Source organism: Triticum urartu, chromosome 5 (genome assembly GCF_003073215.2).
Source record: "Triticum urartu cultivar G1812 chromosome 5, Tu2.1, whole genome shotgun sequence".
In the NCBI taxonomy this organism is placed as follows: Eukaryota; Viridiplantae; Streptophyta; class Magnoliopsida; order Poales; family Poaceae; genus Triticum; species Triticum urartu.
This window is the reverse complement of record NC_053026.1, coordinates 529,561,366-529,579,979: the sequence shown is the minus strand read 5'-3', so window position 1 is coordinate 529,579,979 and position 18,614 is coordinate 529,561,366.

Below are 18,614 nucleotides of genomic sequence, written 5' to 3'. Positions count from 1 at the left end.
GGCCACGTCAAGCTTCCGCTGCAGCTCGGTAATATTCGTAGTCTGGGAAGTAGCTAGGGGGAGGCAGCCTGTGTTCAAGTTAATCAGATTAGTCCTCGAATATTTCTTCTTGATCCTCCATTCGCCTCCCATGGGAAGCCAACCAGCGTCTCAGGGACTACTACCTATACAAAGGTGCATCTTTGCAAATAAAATATAGTTGAAAACATTACATCACAAACCTCGAAGCCTCTTAGCAGGCCCACGATGGCCTCATTCAATCCGCTTTTCGCGGCAGGATCTTTTCGACCACCTTACCCATCAAGGTATGATGTTCCTCTGAGACGGACGCCAGTCATAGCATGCTCGTCAATATATCCGGTGCCTCTGGGTCTCCGGAGGCTGTTGTAGGAGTACGGCCTTCCTTTGAAGGGATCTATTCATTCGTATTCGGCTATAGACTGGACTGTTCGGGGCCTTCATTGTCGGTCCCCGGACCCTGCGCCACTAAGGTGTTACCTTCGGGTAATGTCTTCATCATCCCTTGCACCACTTGTTGGTCGGGGGAGACCGTCCGCGACGACACCTCGAAGTCGTCCACCCTATTGGGCGGAGAGGCCGATGGAGGCATCTCGCTTTCCATCATTTCGGGGAGAAGGTCCCTCGAGGAAGAGGATTGTTGAAGAAGACTACGTGCCGAACTGCAAAAAATATATATGCCAGGCATCATAAGAAAAGAACGGGACATGTTTAAAGCATCCTTGTTCACTTACGATTTGGCCTGAGGCTTGTCCTCGTCATGAGACTGCGCTTCGGCGTCCTCCAAACCCGAGCCACCCGACAGAGGCATCTTGCCTCGCTTAGGAGCCCGTTCCTCCCAATCTTCGGAGGCGACCCTTTTCTTCCCATGAGGGGAGGAGACAGTGGCCCCCCTTCACTCTTGTCTTCAGATGAGGGAATTTTGATTCCTCTGGACACAATGTCTAATGTACCCTTGGAATAGGGGTCATCTTTGGTCTTTCCACTCTCCACCTCGCCCTCCTTCACACGCATCTGGTACGGTGCCAGGGCTAGCATCCTTGTTAAAACATGATTCGCTGGGCCTTCGGGCAGAGGGGCCGAACACATAATTAGTTCCGCCTTCTTTATCCAGCCCTGGAGGAAGATAGCCTGCTCAGTACCATACTATGGTATGCGTAATTACAGAGTGTTCGGAAGACAAGTTCTTACCGGGGTATCCGGACGGTTGCTGTTAAGGCCAGCGTCCTCGGTAGTGTCTGACCAATGTTTTCGCTTCCCAAAAAAAAACTTCCACATCCCTTCGTGTGTAGTGCCGAAGAAGTGTTGGAGGGTTTGTGGTCCTTCCGGATTGAGCTCCCACATGCGGCAAGACCTGCACTGGCAGGACAGGATTCGGCGAGCTAGCATCACTGGAATCACGTTGACAAGATCGATGTCTCTCTCAAGGAGGGTTCAGATGCGGCTCTGTAGAGTCTGCAGTTCATCAACTAATCCCCAGTCCAGCCCCTTGTTAATCCATGACGCAAGCTATGGCGGAGGGCCGGAACGGAGCGCAGGAATAGCTGCCCACTTGGTGCTATGGGGTTCCGTGACATAAAACCATTCTCGCTGCCATTGGTGGGAGGCTTCGGTGAAAGAGCCTTTTGGCCAGAGAGTGTTGGTAAGCTTGCTCATTACAGCACCACCGCACTTCGCCTGTTCCCCGTGGACTACCTTTGGCTTCACACTGGAGGTCTTGAGCCATAAGCCGAAGTGTGGGGGGATTTGGAGGAAGGCCTCGCATGCAATGATAAACGCCGAGACGTTGAGGATAGAATCTGGGGCTAGATTATGAAAATCTAGCCCGTAATAAAACATTAGTCCACGGACGAAGGGGTGAAGAGCGAACCCTAGCCCCTGGAGGAAGTGGGAGATGAATACGACCCTCTCGCCAGATCTGGGGGCCGGAATAACCTGTCCTTGAGCAGGAAGCCCATGGTGGACCTCTGCGGTCAAATATCTGGCCGCCCGAAGCTTTGTGATATCCTCCTCTGTAACGGAGGAAGCCACCCATCGGCCTTGAGAGCTGGGTCGGGACATGATGGGGAGGCTTGAAGCAATGAAGTCGAACCTTGGGTGCAAGAACTCGAGGTTGGGAAGGCTGAGGAGAGGTTTGGCATAAAAAGACGGCCCTTGGTTCCTTTATAAAGGCAGCGGGTATTGAACGCCTCCTCCTAAGCCTAAGAACCTGCTTATTCCTAAGGAATCTTTCCCGCAGGACGGTTGGGTTACCCACGCTCGTATTGATGAAAATCCCGCAATAAGGGGACATGATCTCTGCTTCGACAAGACGTGCCAATAAAAACCACGCCCCGAAACATGGAACGGCGGGACGGGAAACGGTTCGAAATAATGACCGAGAAGCGTGACGTCACATTACTAAAGTTGTCAGCAGATTGGATTCGTGAAATACTATACTCTCTACAGCTGTGTGTTGCAGATCTGGACACGTTTGTTTCGTCCGAAGACTGTTTTGGAGTTCAGAAGGAGGAAGCCGCCTTGCAATGCCGAAGACAGATCTACGCGCCGAATACCTTGTCATTGAAGCCAGGTTTAGGGGCTACTGAGGGAGTCCTGGACTAAGGGGTCCTCGGGCGTCTGGCCTGTTAGCCATGGGCCAGACTGATGGGCTGTGAAGATACGAAGACCGAAGACTGCACCTGTGTCCGGATGGGACTCTCCTTGGCGTGGAAGGCAAGCTTGGCGACCGGATATGTAGATTCCTTTCATTGTAATCGAACTTGTGTAACCCTAGATCCTCCCGGTGTCTATATAAGCCAGAGGACTTAGTCCGGACGGGGGAGAATTCATTATCATAGCCATACAAGCTAGACCTCTAGGGTTTAGCCATTACGATCTCGAGGTAGGTCTAATACTCGTATTCATCAATATCAATCAAGCAGGACGTAGGGTATTACCTCCATCGAGAGGGCACGAACCTGGGTAAACATCGTGTCCCTTGTCTCCTGTTACCATCGACCTTAGACGCACAGTTCGGGCCCCCCTACCTGAGATCCGCCGGTTTTGACACCGACACCATGTTTAGTGCCGGCTCTACGTAATGAGCGTATGCCCAAGGATTTCAAGGGTCCTCGCAAGGTGCCTAACTATACAGCCGATTTACCTCCCGAGGCATGGATTGAGAGTTATGAGATGGCCATGGAATTGCTAGATGTCAGCGATGCTGCATGTGCTAAATATTCCCCCTTGATATTGGAAGGAACGACCCGCACTTGGTTGATGGGGCTCCCTGCCAATTCCATCGGGTCATGGGCCGAGTTAAAAGCCCGGTTCATCCAGAATTTCAAGGATACATGTAAACAGCCCATGTCAATTGTGGATTTAGCCTCCTGTGTCCAAGAAGAAGGTGAGACGACAACCCATTGGGTGCGCCGGGTCTCAACAATCCTGCACTCGTCGGATCGCATCAATGCCAACTCAACAGTGTTGATGTTGGAGAACAATTGTCATTTCATGCCCCTAAAGCAGAAATTAGGGCGGCCAAACGCCATTGCAATGACATGGGGACATTGATGGCGGCTCTGGTTAAGTATGCTGACTCTGATGGTACCAAGGACCCCGAGTCTGATGACGAAAAGCCGGGAAAGGGAAAGAAGAGCAGCAACACCAAGGGGCAGCAGCATAACCCGACGAACCAGGGAGGCAACGGTAAGCGCAAAGCTGATAATAGTTTTGACTTAGTGGCTAACACCAATGCACAGAATAATGGTCAGCGTCGTAAGGGTAAACCGCCCCCACGGGCCGGAGGATCCGGCTTCAATCTTGAATAGATGCTAAATCAGCCCTGCCCAAGACATGGTACGCGAGAAAGACCGTCTGGGCACCTCTGGAAGGATTGTTACATTATGAAGGAGTACAAGAATTCCAATCTTTTTCAAGACATTCATGGGCCAGGTGGCGGTTCAGGATCCGGCTCTCACGAACCGGGTTATGGCGGTGGCGGCTCTAACTCTGGATTCCAAGGAAATCATGGTAATCATAGCAACCAAGGCGGTTACAATCAGCAGAGTAATCAGGGGAGTCAACTGCAGCAAGAGTCTGGTTATCAGAGCAACTCGAAGCAGTTGAATAGTGGACAATATCATGTCGTCACCACTAGCTTATGTAAGTGTGACCAGAAGCTTCATAAGACGACAGTCAATGCCGTTGAGCCGGTGGTTCCCCATTACTTGCGCTGTTCTGAGCAGCCCATTGTGTGGAGTAGGGAAGATCACCCGCCCCGGGTTGATAATCTGGGTCACTTGGCTTTGGTGGTTGCACCTCAGGTTGGAGGGTATAAGTTTACCAAGGTACTCATGGAAGGAGGGAGCATCATCAATATCCTTTATTATGAAACTTTCTGTCACATGGGGTTGACTGATAAAAATCTTAAGCCGTCAAACACTATTTTCCATGGCATGGTGCCTGGTAAGTCGGCGTACCCAATTGGTAAGATAGCTCTGGAAGTTGCTTTTGGAGATGATCATGACTCTAGGTCAGAGACATTGACCTTTGAAGTAGTCAAGATTCACAGCCCGTATCACGCTCTGTTTGGACGGCCGGCTTATGCCAAGTTCATGGCACGGCCTTGTTATGTTTATCTGCAACACAAGATGCTGGGTTACAAGGGGACCATTACAGTGCATGGGAGCCGTAAGATATCTCTGGAATGCGAAGAAGGTGATGCGGCTTATGCTAAGTCGGTTTGTGCAACAGAGGAGTTAAAATTCTATAAGGACAATGTTGATCCAGCAGATATGACATCTTTGAAAAAGCTAACTACAAAGCATGATCCGGTCTTCAAGTTTAAATCGGCGGATGATACCAAGATGGTTGATTTTGTTCCTAGTGATTCATCCAAGCAGTTCAGTATCAGTGCTAATCTGGATCCAAAATAGGAAAGCGCGCTCATCGAGTTCATCCGTGAGAGCCGGGACATCTTTGCATGGAAGCCTTCAGACATGCCGGGTGTACCGAGAGAACTCGCTGAGCACACTCTTAATATTGATCCAAAATTTAAGCCGGTTAAGCAGTTTCTCCGTCGGTTTAACGAGAGAGGCGGAAGGCCATTGGAGAGGAAGTGGCCCGGCTCTTGGTAGCCGGGTTTATCGTCGAAGTTTTCCATCCTGAGTGGTCGGCTAACCTGGTGCTGGTACTTAAGAAGAACGACACTTGGCGTATGTGTGTAGACTACACGGATTTAAACAAGGCTTGTCCGGCTGATCCTTTTGCTCGCCCTCGTATTGATTAGATTATCGATGCTACGACGGGTTGTGAGCGCTTGAGTTTTTTGGATGCTTATTCTGGTTATCATTAGATCAAGATGGCGGTTAAGGACCCGAAGAAGACAGCTTTCATAACTCCCTTTGGAGCCTTCTACTATGTGTCTATGCCTTTTGGGCTCAAGAGTGCCCAGGCGACTTATCAGAGATGTGTGCAAAATTACCTTCATGATCAAATTGGGTGCAATGTTCATGCTTATGTGGATGATATTGTGGTGAAATCCAGAGAGAAAGATACACTGATAGATGATTTGAAGGAAACTTTTGATAATCTCTGGGTTTATAAAATGATGCTTAACCCGGCAAAATGTGTTTTTGGTGTGCCGGCAGGAAAGCTCTTGGGCTTTTTGGTGTCTAACAGGGGCATTGAAGCTAATCCGGAGAAGATCAAAGCCAACACTTCTCTGGCTAAACTGGCGTGTGTAAATGATGTGCAACGTCTGGCGGGTCGTATTGCGGCATTAAGCCGGTTCATAAGCCGGTTGGGAGAGAAGGCCATCCCTCTGTATAAGATGATGAAAAAGACAGATAATTTTGTCTGGAGTGATGCTGCTAATGCCGCGTTTGAGGACTTGAAGATACAACTGGCTGAGCCGCCCATGCTTGTTGCCCTTGCTGATAAAGAGCCTTTGTTGTTATATGTGGCTGCTAATAGCCGGGCTGTCAGTGTAGCCACTGTGGTAGAAAGGAAGGAGGTAGGCAAGGAATATCTGGTTCAAAGGCCGGTTTACTACATCAGCGAGGTGCTTATTGAGTCCAAGCAGAGATATCCGCACTGGAAGAAGCTTGTATATGGGGTGTTCATGGCCAATCGGAAGCTTAAGCAATATTTTCTGGGTCATCCCATCACCGTGGTTAGTTCTGCTCCTTTAGGGGACATTATTCAGAACAGAGAAGCCACAGGTCGGGTAGCCAAGTGGGCCATTGAGCTTGGTCCTCATGGTTTGAAATATATGCCTCGCACGGCTATCAAGTCTCAGGCGTTGGTGGATTTCATCAATGACTAGACAGAGCTGCAGATGCCTAAGGAAAAGCGAGATAACACGTATTGGACTATTCACTTTGATGGGTCCAGGCAATTGGAGGGCTCAGGGGCTGGAGTTGTGCTCGCTTCCCCTCGAGGTGATAAATTTTGTTATGTTCTCCGTTTGATGTTCCCTTGCACTCACTATGCAGCTGAGTATGAGGCCTTGCTCCACGGTCTTCGGATGGCTAAGGAGATGAACTTAAGCTGGGTTAGGTGCTTTGGCGACTCAGATTTGGTGTCTTAGCAAGTCTCTGGTACTTGGGATTCCAAGGATCCATGATACGTCTCCAACGTATCTATAATTTATGAAGTATTCATGCTATTATATTATCTGTTTTGGATGTTTATGGGCTTTACTAAACACTTTTATATTATTTTTGGGACTAACCTATTAACCGGAGGCCCAGCCCAAATTGCCGTTTTCTTGCCTATTTCAGTGTTTCAAAGAAAAGGAATATCAAACGGAGTCCAAACTGAATGAAACATTCGGGAGAGTTATTTTTGGAATGGAAGTAATCCAGGAGACTTGGAGTAGACGTCAGGGAAGCTTCGAGGAAGCCACGATGCAGGGAGGTGCGCCCAGCCCCCTAGGCGCGCCCCCACCCTCGTGGCTCCCCTGACCGACTTCTTTCGCCTATATATGTCCATATACACTAAAAACATCGGGGAACAGAATAGATCAGAAGATCCGCCGCCGCAAGCCTCCGTAGCCACCGAAAACCAATATAGACCCATTCCGGCACCCTGCCGGAGGGGGGAATCCCTCTCCGGCGGCCATCTTCATCATCCCAGCGCTCTCCATGACGAGGAGGGAGTAGTTCACCCTCGGGGCTGAGGGTATGTACATAGCTATGTGTTTGATCTCACTCTCTCGTGTTCTTGAGTCGGCACGATCTTGATGTATCGCGAGCTTTGCTATTATAGTTGGATCTTATGATGTTTCTCCCCCTCTACTCTCTTGTAATGGATTGAGTTTTCCCTTTGAAGTTATCTTATCAGATTGAGTCTTTAAGGATTTGAGAACACTTGATGTATGTCTTGCATGTGCTTATCTGTGGTGACAATGGGATATCACGTGAACCACTTGATGTATGTTTTGCTGATCAACTCGCGAGTTCCGTGACCTCGTGAACTTATGCATAGGGGTTGGCACACGTTTTCGTCTTGACTCTCCGGTAGAAACTTTGGGGCACTCTTTGAAGTTCTTTGTGTTGGTTGAATAGATGAATCTGAGATTGTGTGATGCATATCGTATAATCATACCCACGGATACTTGAGGTGACATTGGAGTATCTAGGTGACATTAGGGTTTTGGTTGATTTTTGTCTTAAGGTGTTATTCTAGTACGAACTCTTGAATAGATCGATCAGAAAGAATAACTTTGAGGTGGTTTCGTACCCTACAATAATCTCTTCGTTTTTTCTCCGCTATTAGTGACTTTGGAGTGACTCTTTGTTGCACGTTGAGGGATAGTTATATGATCCAGTTATGTTATTATTGTTGAGAGAACTTGCACTAGTGAAAGTATGAACCCTAGGCCTTGTTTCCTAGCATTGCAATACCGTTTACGCTCACTTTTATTACTTGTTACCTTGCCATTTTTATAATTGCAGATTACAAAAACCTATATCTACCATCCATATTGCACTTGTATCACCATCTCACCGCCGAACTAGTGCACCTATACAATTCACCATTGTATTGGGTGTGTTGGGGACACAAGAGACTCCTTGTTATTTGGTTGCAGGGTTGTTTGAGAGAGACCATCTTCAACCTATGCCTCCCAGGGATTGATAAACCTTAGGTCATCCACTTGAGGGAAATTTGCTACTGTCCTACAAACCTCTGCACTTGGAGGCCCAACAACGTCTACAAGAAGAAGGTTGCATAGTAGACATCAAGCTCTTTTCTGGCGCTGTTGCCGGGGAGGTTAGCGCTTGAAGGTATATCTTTAGATCTTGCAAATGAATCTTTTAGTTTCTTGTTTTATCACTAGTTTAGTCTGTAAAAGAAAACTACAAAAAATGGAATTAAGGTTGCCACATATGCTTCATCTTTTTAATGTCTTTCGTGAAAATAAGGATTCCGATAATTGTGCCAAAGTGTTAGAAGAAGAATGCATTAAAATGTTTGGCACTAAATCTTTGGATGATGAGCATGATTGCAATATTGTTAGTATGAATTCTTTGAATATCCATGATGCTAATGATATGCAAAGCCACAAGCTTGGGGATGCTATGTTTGATGAAGATGATATTTTTTGTCCCCCAAGTTTTGATGAGCAAATTTATTTTGATGATAGCATGCCTCCTATTTATGATGATTATATTGATGAAAGTGGGTTTGGAAGAGTGTCAACTTTAGGAAGTAATGATCCCACTATTTTGGAGGGTGTTGGAATCTTATTGTGATAATTATGAAAGTGGGTTTGGAGAGGCCATGACTTTAGTTAATGTTAATCCCACTATTTTGGAAGAGTGTCAACTTTGCATGCTTGTAGATCGTGAAAAGAATGCTTTATGTGATAGTTATATTGTTGAATTCATTCATGATGCTACTGCAAATTATTATGAGAGAGGAACATATGCTTTTACATACTGCAATAATATCAAGTTTCCTCTCTATGTGTTGAAAATCTTGAAGCTATACTTGTTCTACCTTCCTATGCAAGTTGATTCTTGTTCGCATAAATTGTTTGCTCACAAAATCCCTATGCATAGGAAGTGGGTTAGACTTAAATGTGCTAGTCATATTCTTCACGATGCTCTCTTTATGTTTCAATTCTTATCTTTTATGTGAGCATCATTTAAATCATCATGCCTAGCTAGGGGCGTTAAACGATAGCGCTTGTTGGGAGGCAACCGAATTTTTATTTTTGTTCCTTGCTTTTTGTTCCTGTTTAGTAATAAATTATTCATCTAGCCTCTGTTTATATGTGGTTTTATGCTTTTAATTAGTGTTTGTGCCAAGTAGAACCTTTGGGAAGACTTGGGTGAAGTCTTTGTGATCTTGCTGTAAAAAATAGAAACTTTAGCGCTCACGAGTTTTGCTGCCATTTTTTTACTGGAGAGTGCGATTAGGTTGATTATTTTTGCAGATGATTAATAGACAAATTCCTCACGTCCACCAATTTATTTGAGAATTTTATGAGTTCTAGAAGTATACGTTTGATACAGATTACTATAGACTGTTCTGTTTTTGACAGATTCTGTTTTTCGTGTGTTGTTTGCTTATTTTGATGAATCTATGAGTAGTATCAGAGGGTATGAACCATTGAGAAGTTGGAATACAGTAGATATTACACCAATATGAATTTAGAATGAGTTCACAACAGTAACTAAGGGGTGATTCATTTTCTTATACTAACGGAGCTTACGAGTTTTCTGTTAAGTTTTGTGTTGTGAAGTTTTCAAGTTTGGGGTAAAGATTCGATGGACTATGGAATAAGGAGTGGCAAAGAGCCTAATATTGTGGATGACCAAGGCACCCCAAGGTAATATTCAAGGACAACCAAGAGCCTAAGCTTGGGGATGCCCCGGAAGGCATCCCCTCTTTCGTCTTCGTTCATCGGTAACTTTACTTGGAGCTATATTTTTATTCACCACATGATATGTGTTTTGCTTGGAGTGTCAATTTATTTTATTAGGATTTGCTTGCTGTTATTTAGAACAATGTTTTGCATCTTTTATTTCAATCAAATTGGCATTGATAGCCATTACTATGGCTATTTTACAAGTCTTCATGTTGCTGTTTGAAAACAGAAAGTTTACCGCTGTTGCAATAATTCCCTAGAAAAGTCAGAATGTGATAAAATGTTGAAACCATTTGCATATTAAGATCTGATAAATATACTACAGTGTTAATTTTCTTTCATAATTTTTTGAGTTAGGGAAGTATGGATCTTGCTGCATTCTTTACAAACTGTCCTGTTTAGGCAGATTGCTGTTATGTTTGCATTGTTTGCATATGTTTGCTTCTCTAATGATTCTATTTGAGGATAGGACTATTAACTATGCAGAGGCATTTAGTATGCAATGTTGAATAATAATTTTAGTGATTTGCTACAGTAGAGTATGATAAGGTTTTTGCATTGGTTTATACTAACTTATCTCACGAGTCCTTGTTGGGTTTTGTGTGGATGAAGCTTTTGAGATTTAGGGAGACTGTGATATGAGAGGAATTAAGGAGACACAAAAGCTCAAGCTTGGGGATGCCCAAGGCATCCCAAGATAATATTTCAAGAAGTCTCAAGCGTCGAAGCTTGGGGATGCCCCGGTTGGCATCCCACCTTTCTTCTTCGACAACCATCGGTTAGTATCGGTTGATCCTAAGTTTTTGCTTCTTCACGTGATGTTTGCTATTATTAGAATGTCATTATATTTTGTTTTGCTTGCTGTTTGAATAAAATATCAAGATCTGAAATTATTAAATGGGAGAGTCTTCACATAGCTAAATAATTATTTAACTACTCATTGATCTTCACTTATATCTTTTTGGAGTAGTTTGTCATCTACTCGTGTGCTTCACTTATATCCTATGAGTAAATAGAGTGAATATCATAAATCTGAAATTATCTATGTTTCATATGATTATCCCATGGGGGAGTGCTGACTTCACATATAAGAAGTAGAGGTGGTAAATTTATTAAAGGTTAGCAAACATTGTATTGGTCACTTGAACAATTCATGAAAGACTATTGAGGGAAGAGAGATTTTCACATATAAATATACTATCTTGGACATCTTTTGTAATTGTGAGAACTCATTAAAATATGACATGTTAAAAGGTTGATGTTGGACAAGGAAGACAACGTAATGGGTCATGTTTTCTTATATATGAAATAAAGTATATTGTCATGGATCATTCAACATGCTGAGCTTGCCTTTCCCCCTCATGATAGCCAAATTCTTTGAACCAAGTAGAGATACTAGTTGTGCTTCCAAACATCCCTTAAACCAGTATTGCCATGAGAGTCCACCATACCTACCTATGGATTGAGTAGGATCCTTCAAGCAAGTTGTCATCGGTGCATGCAATAAAAATTGCTCTCTAAATATCTATGATCTATTAGTGTGGAGAAAATAAGCTTTATACGATCTTGTGATGTGGAAGCAATAAAAGCGACAGACTGCATAATAAAGGTCCCTATCACAAGTGGCAATATAAAGTGACGTTCTTTTGCATTAAGATTTTGTGCATCCAACTATAAAAGCGCATGACAACCTCTGCTTCCCTATGCGAAGGGCTTATCTTTTATTCTTGTCTTATACCTTATGCAAGAGTCATGGTGATCTTCACCTTTCCTTTTTTACATTTTATCCTTTGGCAAGAACATTGTGTTGGAAAGATCCTGATATATATATCCAATTGGATGTAAGGCATCATGAACTATTATTGTTGACATTACCCTTGAGGTAAAAGGTTGGGAGGCGAATCTATAAGCCCCTATCTTTCTCTGTGTCTTATTAAAACTTTGAACCCATAAATATCACGTGAGTGTTAGCAATTGTGAAAGACTAAATGATAGTTGAGTATGTGAAGTTTGCTGAATCAAAGCTCTGACATAGACCCTTCCTGAAAATAAGATGAATTGTAATTGTTTGATGACTAATAACACGGTTTGTTAGTTTTCCAGAAAGTTTATGATCTATACTTTAACATGTGAATATCTTGTTACTTGATCATGAGAAGTCCTATGAGTTGAGCTACTGTTATGATATATAATGATGCTAGAAAAGGTGATTGAAATTACCATTGATCAAACTTGTGCACCTGCTAGCATTCACACTTCATAAATTCTTTCTTTTATCATTTACCTACTCGAGGACGAGCAGGAATTAAGCTTGGGGATGCTGATACGTCTCCAACGTATCTATAATTTATGAAGTATTCATGCTATTATATTATCCTTTTGGATGTTTATGTGCTTTACTAAACACTTTTATATTATTTTTGGGACTAACCTATTAACTGGAGGCCCAGCCCAAATTGTTGTTTTCTTGCCTATTTCAGTGTTTCGAAGAAAAGGAATATCAAACGGAGTCCAAACGGAATGAAACCTTCAGGAGAGTTATTTTTGGAATGGAAGCAATCCAGGAGACTTGGAGTAGACGTCAGGGAAGCTTTGAGGAAGCCATGAGGCAGGGAGGCGCGCCCCCACCCTCATGGGCCCCTCGTGGCTCCCCTGACCGACTTCTTTCGCCTATATATGTCAATATACCATAAAAACATCGGGGAACAGAATAGATCGGGAGTTCCGCCGCCGCAAGCCTCCATAGCCACCGAAAACCAATCTAGACCCGTTCCGGCACCCGGCCGGAGGGGGGAACCCCTCTCCGGCAGCCATCTTCATCATCCCGGCGCTCTCCATGACGAGGAGGGAGTAGTTCACCCTCAAGGCTGAGGGTATGTACCAGTAGCTATGTGTTTGATCTCTCTCTCTCTCTCTCTCATGTTCTTGAGTCGGCACGATCTTGATATAAGCTTTGCTATTATAGTTGGATCTTATGATGTTTCTCCCCTTCTACTCTCTTATAATGGATTGAGTTTTCCCTTTGAAGTTATCTTATCGGATTGAGTCTTTAAGGATTTGAGAACACTTGATGTATGTCTTGCATGTGCTTATCTGTGGTGACAATGGGATATCACGTGATCCACTTGATGTATGTTTTGGTGATCAACTTGCGAGTTCTGTGACCTCGTGAACTTATGCATAGGGGTTGGCACACGTTTTCGTCTTGACTCTCCGCTAGAAACTTTGGGGCACTCTTCGAAGTTCTTTGTGTTGGTTGAATAGATGAATCTGAGATTGTGTGATGCATATCGTATAATCATACCCACGGATACTTGAGGTGACATTGGAGTATCTAGGTGACATTAGGGTTTTGGTTGATTTGTGTGACACCCCAAAATTTTGACCTTGTTTTAATAAATTAAAATTTTGCCAGGAAATTAAAACTTTTATTTTCTAGGCTCCCTTTTTATTTTTGAACCTTTTTCTCCCTTGTTATTATGGAGTTTTTTCCCCAAAATGAAAACTTTGCAAAATATGTTATTGGACTTGTTTAACCTATCAAGAAAAACTCTTCTTTTATTAGTAGAACTAATTACATAATTAATTTGCCTGATCTTTATTTTCTTGAAAATTGGTTTTCAAGGTTACATGGCCATATTTGAACTACAACCATTTGATAAATTCACAAAAAGTTCCAACCAAAATTTGGAGATGTCATGTGATGTTTTTAAATCACTTTTATGAAAAATTTGATAAATGCACTACAACCCATTTAAATATTTCTTTCTGGCCTCCACCAAAATTATGGGATGTTGGTAGTAGCATATGATTCAACATTATGCAAAAACCTAGTGCTGTTCTTTGAAAATTTTGAGTGAATCAACCTCTTTTCCATTCTGGTCTAGCCTTGTGATTTCTACTGCAACCCTATTTATTTTTGCTCCAGTAACCTTGTGCCTTCTCCTACTTGTAGACAGCCCTACCAAACCCCTAAGTCCAAGAGCATGCACCCATTCGAATATTTTTGGTTCATGAAATAATGCCATTTATCTCCTGTCCAGAATTGTAGTTTTGCAAAACTTGCACTAACAAGTTTGTGCTTTTCACAAACTAACCTCACCACCCTCTTATTCATCTAAAGAGACCCCACTCTGGAAGTTTTGGCCACTCCAAGAAATGCCTAGGTGCCTGTGGCATTTTTTCAAACACCTAGAGTGCATGAACAACTTTGACATGAATTTTGTCATTGCACTGTGAACTTGCACCTCTGATCAAACTAACCTGTCCACTAAGCCTCTAGATGACTTTAACCTAGGTCTGTTAAACCCCAACCTCACCCGAGACCTCTAGCATGCCCTGGCATTTTGTCGAGCACGTTCCGTGCGTGCTCTGGGCGCGAGCAGAGCACGCGTTTTGCATGTGCCGCGCCCGAGCTGCCGCGTCGCGCCCCTGGGTTTGGCCCGCTCTGCAGAGCCGCGCCACGCGCTCCCCTTCTCACCGCAACGCGCCAAGAGCCCCGAGCTCGTCTCCGCACGCAGGCAGTCCCAAGCCATCTCCCTAGGACCCCCATTGGCAGCCAACCGACCCGGGGAGGTCTCCTTCCCCATCTCCGGCAACCACGCTCGCCGCCACTGCCTCGTTCATTCCGGCACCACCAGGGCCTCCCCCTTTCCATTCTCTTCACTAAGAACTCCCTCTTCCTCCCGTGAACCATTCCCCCTGCTCGATTTTGATCGGGACTCACCGCGGGAGAAAAATCACTTTGGCCGACGGCCACCGTCCGCCACGAAGCTCGCCGCCGGCAGCTCCGTCCACCCCCGAGACCGTAACGACTACCGGAGTGACCGTCTCGATCCCCTGAGCCCGCGGGTGACCTCCATTTCCCGAACGATGCCGCCGTTCACCGGCGAGCATCGCCGGAGTCCCGCCTCCTCTCGGGGCAGAGGAAGAGGAGGGAGGTCGACTAGTCAAACCTGACCAGTGGGTCCCCCGGGCCCACTGTCAGTGACTCACGTGCCGCCCACGCTGGATAAGTGGAGGCGTAAAGGCTCAAGTACGTCTCCTCTGTGCGAAAGCGTAATTCCATTCGAACCGTTTTCTTTTCTGGATTTTCTTTTAAAAACAGATTTTGACCAGAGCTTTGACTATCTATAACTTTTTAAATATAACTCCAAATGAATTGATTCTTTTTCATACATCTCTCAAATTCTGTCTAGTTCATTTTAAGATTTATTTGAAAATTTTCCAAACAACTTTTTTGTACTGTTTTTGAAATATGTGTTATTTGCATATTTTTGAAAATAGGATTTTTGAAGAGAAGAAAGCTTTCAAAAGATTTGGAGTGCACCCTGCCTTTCCACACCATGAAGGCAAGCATCTTGAACCCTGGCATAATATTTCTGGTGTGTTAGTTGATACGATTATAGCACCACCTCATTTCGGAGAACTCGTTATTTTATGTGGTGATACGATCATTTGCATGAATGCATATTAGTGATTTTCCTTGCTGTTGCGAATGTATATACTTGTGATGGTAATCATCCTCATGTGCCTTGCATGCATGCTGGAAAGGAATTCGAGAAAGCCTCTGCCTTGGGTAGGAGTGAGCTTGTCGCCGGTCCCCGTCGGGACGGTTATGTCCGGTATGGCATAGTAAGGTATAATGGGTGGTGATTTCGTCGGTTGAAATATATTTGATATACATGTCATGCAGGGAGCTCATAAGCCTCCTGAGTCGGCCATAGATCGAGTCTTGTTCCGGTAACCCCCATACTTGTTTCGTACTGCCATTGGTCCCTACCGTAGGTGGGGTATGGTTCAGTAAGTTGTTAACCCTTGTCTTGGCACACACCGTACAGAGAGGCCATGGTGGAAGATACCAGTTGTAGCCGGTAGGCATGCCACCTGGTCCGGGGGCATGGGTGTATCCGGTTGGGACCGAGAGGGGGGCACCCCTTAGAGCGTGCGATAGAAATTTGATCCCATGCTACGCGAGGTTGTAGCCTCCCCACTTAGAGTTTTGCTTAACAGGTGTCATGGGTGATTCCAGACACGAGTAAAAGCTGGTGTGTGCAAGTCAGGTGTGTTTCAATTAAAAGACCGTAGATGGAATTAGTCCGATGGACTAAAGGAATCTGTTACTCGTGGGTAAAGAGTACACCCTCTGCAGAGATATTAAACCTATTCGAATAGCCGTGTCCATGGTTAAGGACTACAGTCTGGGATGGGTCAAGTGTCGGTCTTAGTGTCGGTCTTCGGAGGAGAAACTACTAAACCCGAATATTGATTATGACTTGTGATATATGATGGTTATGATTATTATCATTATGGACTAACCGTTTGCATTGTTTGAAATAATGAATATCCCTGGGACGGTACCACCCCCTGGATATTCACTATGATTATGTTTATATATATAAGCCCTTTATGTGGTGTCGCCCAGACGCCCGATTGTGGCATGCTTGTTATTTTATTTACTTCATAAGCCCTTTATGTGGTGTCGCTGAGACGCTCGACTGTGGCATGCTTGTTATTTATTTACCTTATAAGCCCTTTATTTGGTGTCGCTCAGACGCCCGACTGTGGCATGCTTGTTATTTTATTTACTTCATAAGCCCTTTATGTGGTGTCGCTGAGACGCCCGACTGTGGCATGCTTGTTATTTATTTACCTTATAAGCCCTTTATGTGGTGTCGCTAAGACGCCCGATTGAGGCAGGCTCACTTTTACTATCCTTTCGAGACGTCGCTTCAGACATCCGATCGGTGCATTTTATTACTATTCTGTCATTACCTATTCCTGTTGCATATAAATAACCTGCTTGCATGCATCGGGATTTTATTTTCATGACTGACGTTGTGATTATAGAATATTTTCAGAGCATGAATATTGTTTGCTATATTATACCCGTGTTCATAATGTTTGCGAGTACATTCAAAAGTACTCACTGGCTTGTCCCTGGCTATTGTCTTGGCCAGATTGCTTGCTTGGAGAGGAGCGTTGCGATGACAGCCTCGGAACTTAAGCAACGGTGATAGCAGCCTCGCGAAGATAGGAGTTAACCTGGTCAGCTGTTTCTGTGGGAAATGGAGTCCCATAGACCGTGGTGAACCACAAACCGCTTCCGCCATCGACCACCAGAAACCAATTGTTGTACTCACAGACCCGAATGGTCTTGTACTACACATTTTGTATTTTTGCTTGGAATTTCTGTATCAAGTTGGTGCCTCATCAGCTAACAGTAATCCTGGGGCTGGTGAGCACAATGGCCATTTTCTGGAAATTAATACCTGGAAAACCGGTCGCGACAATTTGTGTCTTAAGGTGTTATTCTAGTACGAACTCTTGAATAGATCGATTAGAAAGAATAACTTTGAGGTGTTTTCGTACCCTTCAATAATCTCTTTGTTTGTTCTCCGCTATTAGTGACTTTGGAGTGACTCTTTGTTGCATGTTGAGGGATAGTTATATGATCCAATTATGTTATTATTGTTGAGAGAACTTGCACTAGTGAAAGTATGAACCCTAGGCCTTGTTTCCTAGCATTGCAATACCGTTTACGCTCACTTTTATTACTTGTTACCTTGCTGTTTTTATAATTTCAGATTACAAAAACTTATATCTACCATCCATATTGCACTTGTATCACCATTTCTTCGCTGAACTAGTGCACCTATACAATTTACCATTGTATTGGGTGTGTTGGGGACACAAGAGACTCTTTGTTATTTGGTTGCAGGGTTGTTTGAGAGAGACCATCTTCAACCTATGCCTCCGACGGATTAATAAACCTTAGGTCATCCACTTGAGGGAAATTTGCTACTGTCCTACAAACCTCTGCACTTGGAGGCCCAACAACGTCTACAAGAAGAAGCTTGCGTAGTAGACATCAATCCACTCATGGCGGCTTATCGACGAGAGGTGGACGTTATTGCTGGTCACTTCATGGGTTATCAAGTTGAGCATGTTGATCGGGGGAAAAATGAAGCGGCGGATGCTTTAAACTGGTTGGGTTCTCAACGTAAACCGGTGCCTCCTAATGTCTTTCTTGACGTTTTGCATAACCCGTCGGTCAAGTTACCTACAGAGGAGGATTTGGCTATTCCTGATCCGGAAGCTCAGTTGGTGGCGGCTCTTCATGTAATTCCGGATTGGACGGTCCCTTATTTGGCCTATATGACCCAGGGTGAGTTACCTGAGGATGAAACCTTAGCCAGGCAGATAACCCAATGGTCTAAGTCAATGGCAATTGTTAATGGAGAGCTACATCATCACAGTGTCATAGGGGCGTTTCAATGTTGTGTTTCTCAAGAAGAGGGCTGTGAGATCCTGCGTGAGATTCATGAAGGAGACTGTGGTCATCATGCTGGTTCAAAATCTCTCGTGGCTAAAGCTATTTCGTCATGGGTTTTATTGGCTAACAGCTCATGCAGATGCGGAGGATGATACGTCTCTGTCGTATCTATAATTTTTGATTGTTCCATGCCAATATTATTCAACTTTCATATACTTTTGGCAACTTTGTATACTATTTTTGGGACTAACATATTGATCCAGTGCCTAGTGCCAGTTCCTGTTTGTTGCATGTTTTTTGTTTTGCAGAATATCCATATCAAACGGAGTCCAAACGGGATAAAAACTGACGGAGATTTTTTTGGAATATATATGATTTTTGGGAAGAAAAATCCACGCGAGACGGTGCCCGAGGTGGCCACGAGGCAGGAGGGCGCGCCTGCCCCCCCAGGCGCGCCCC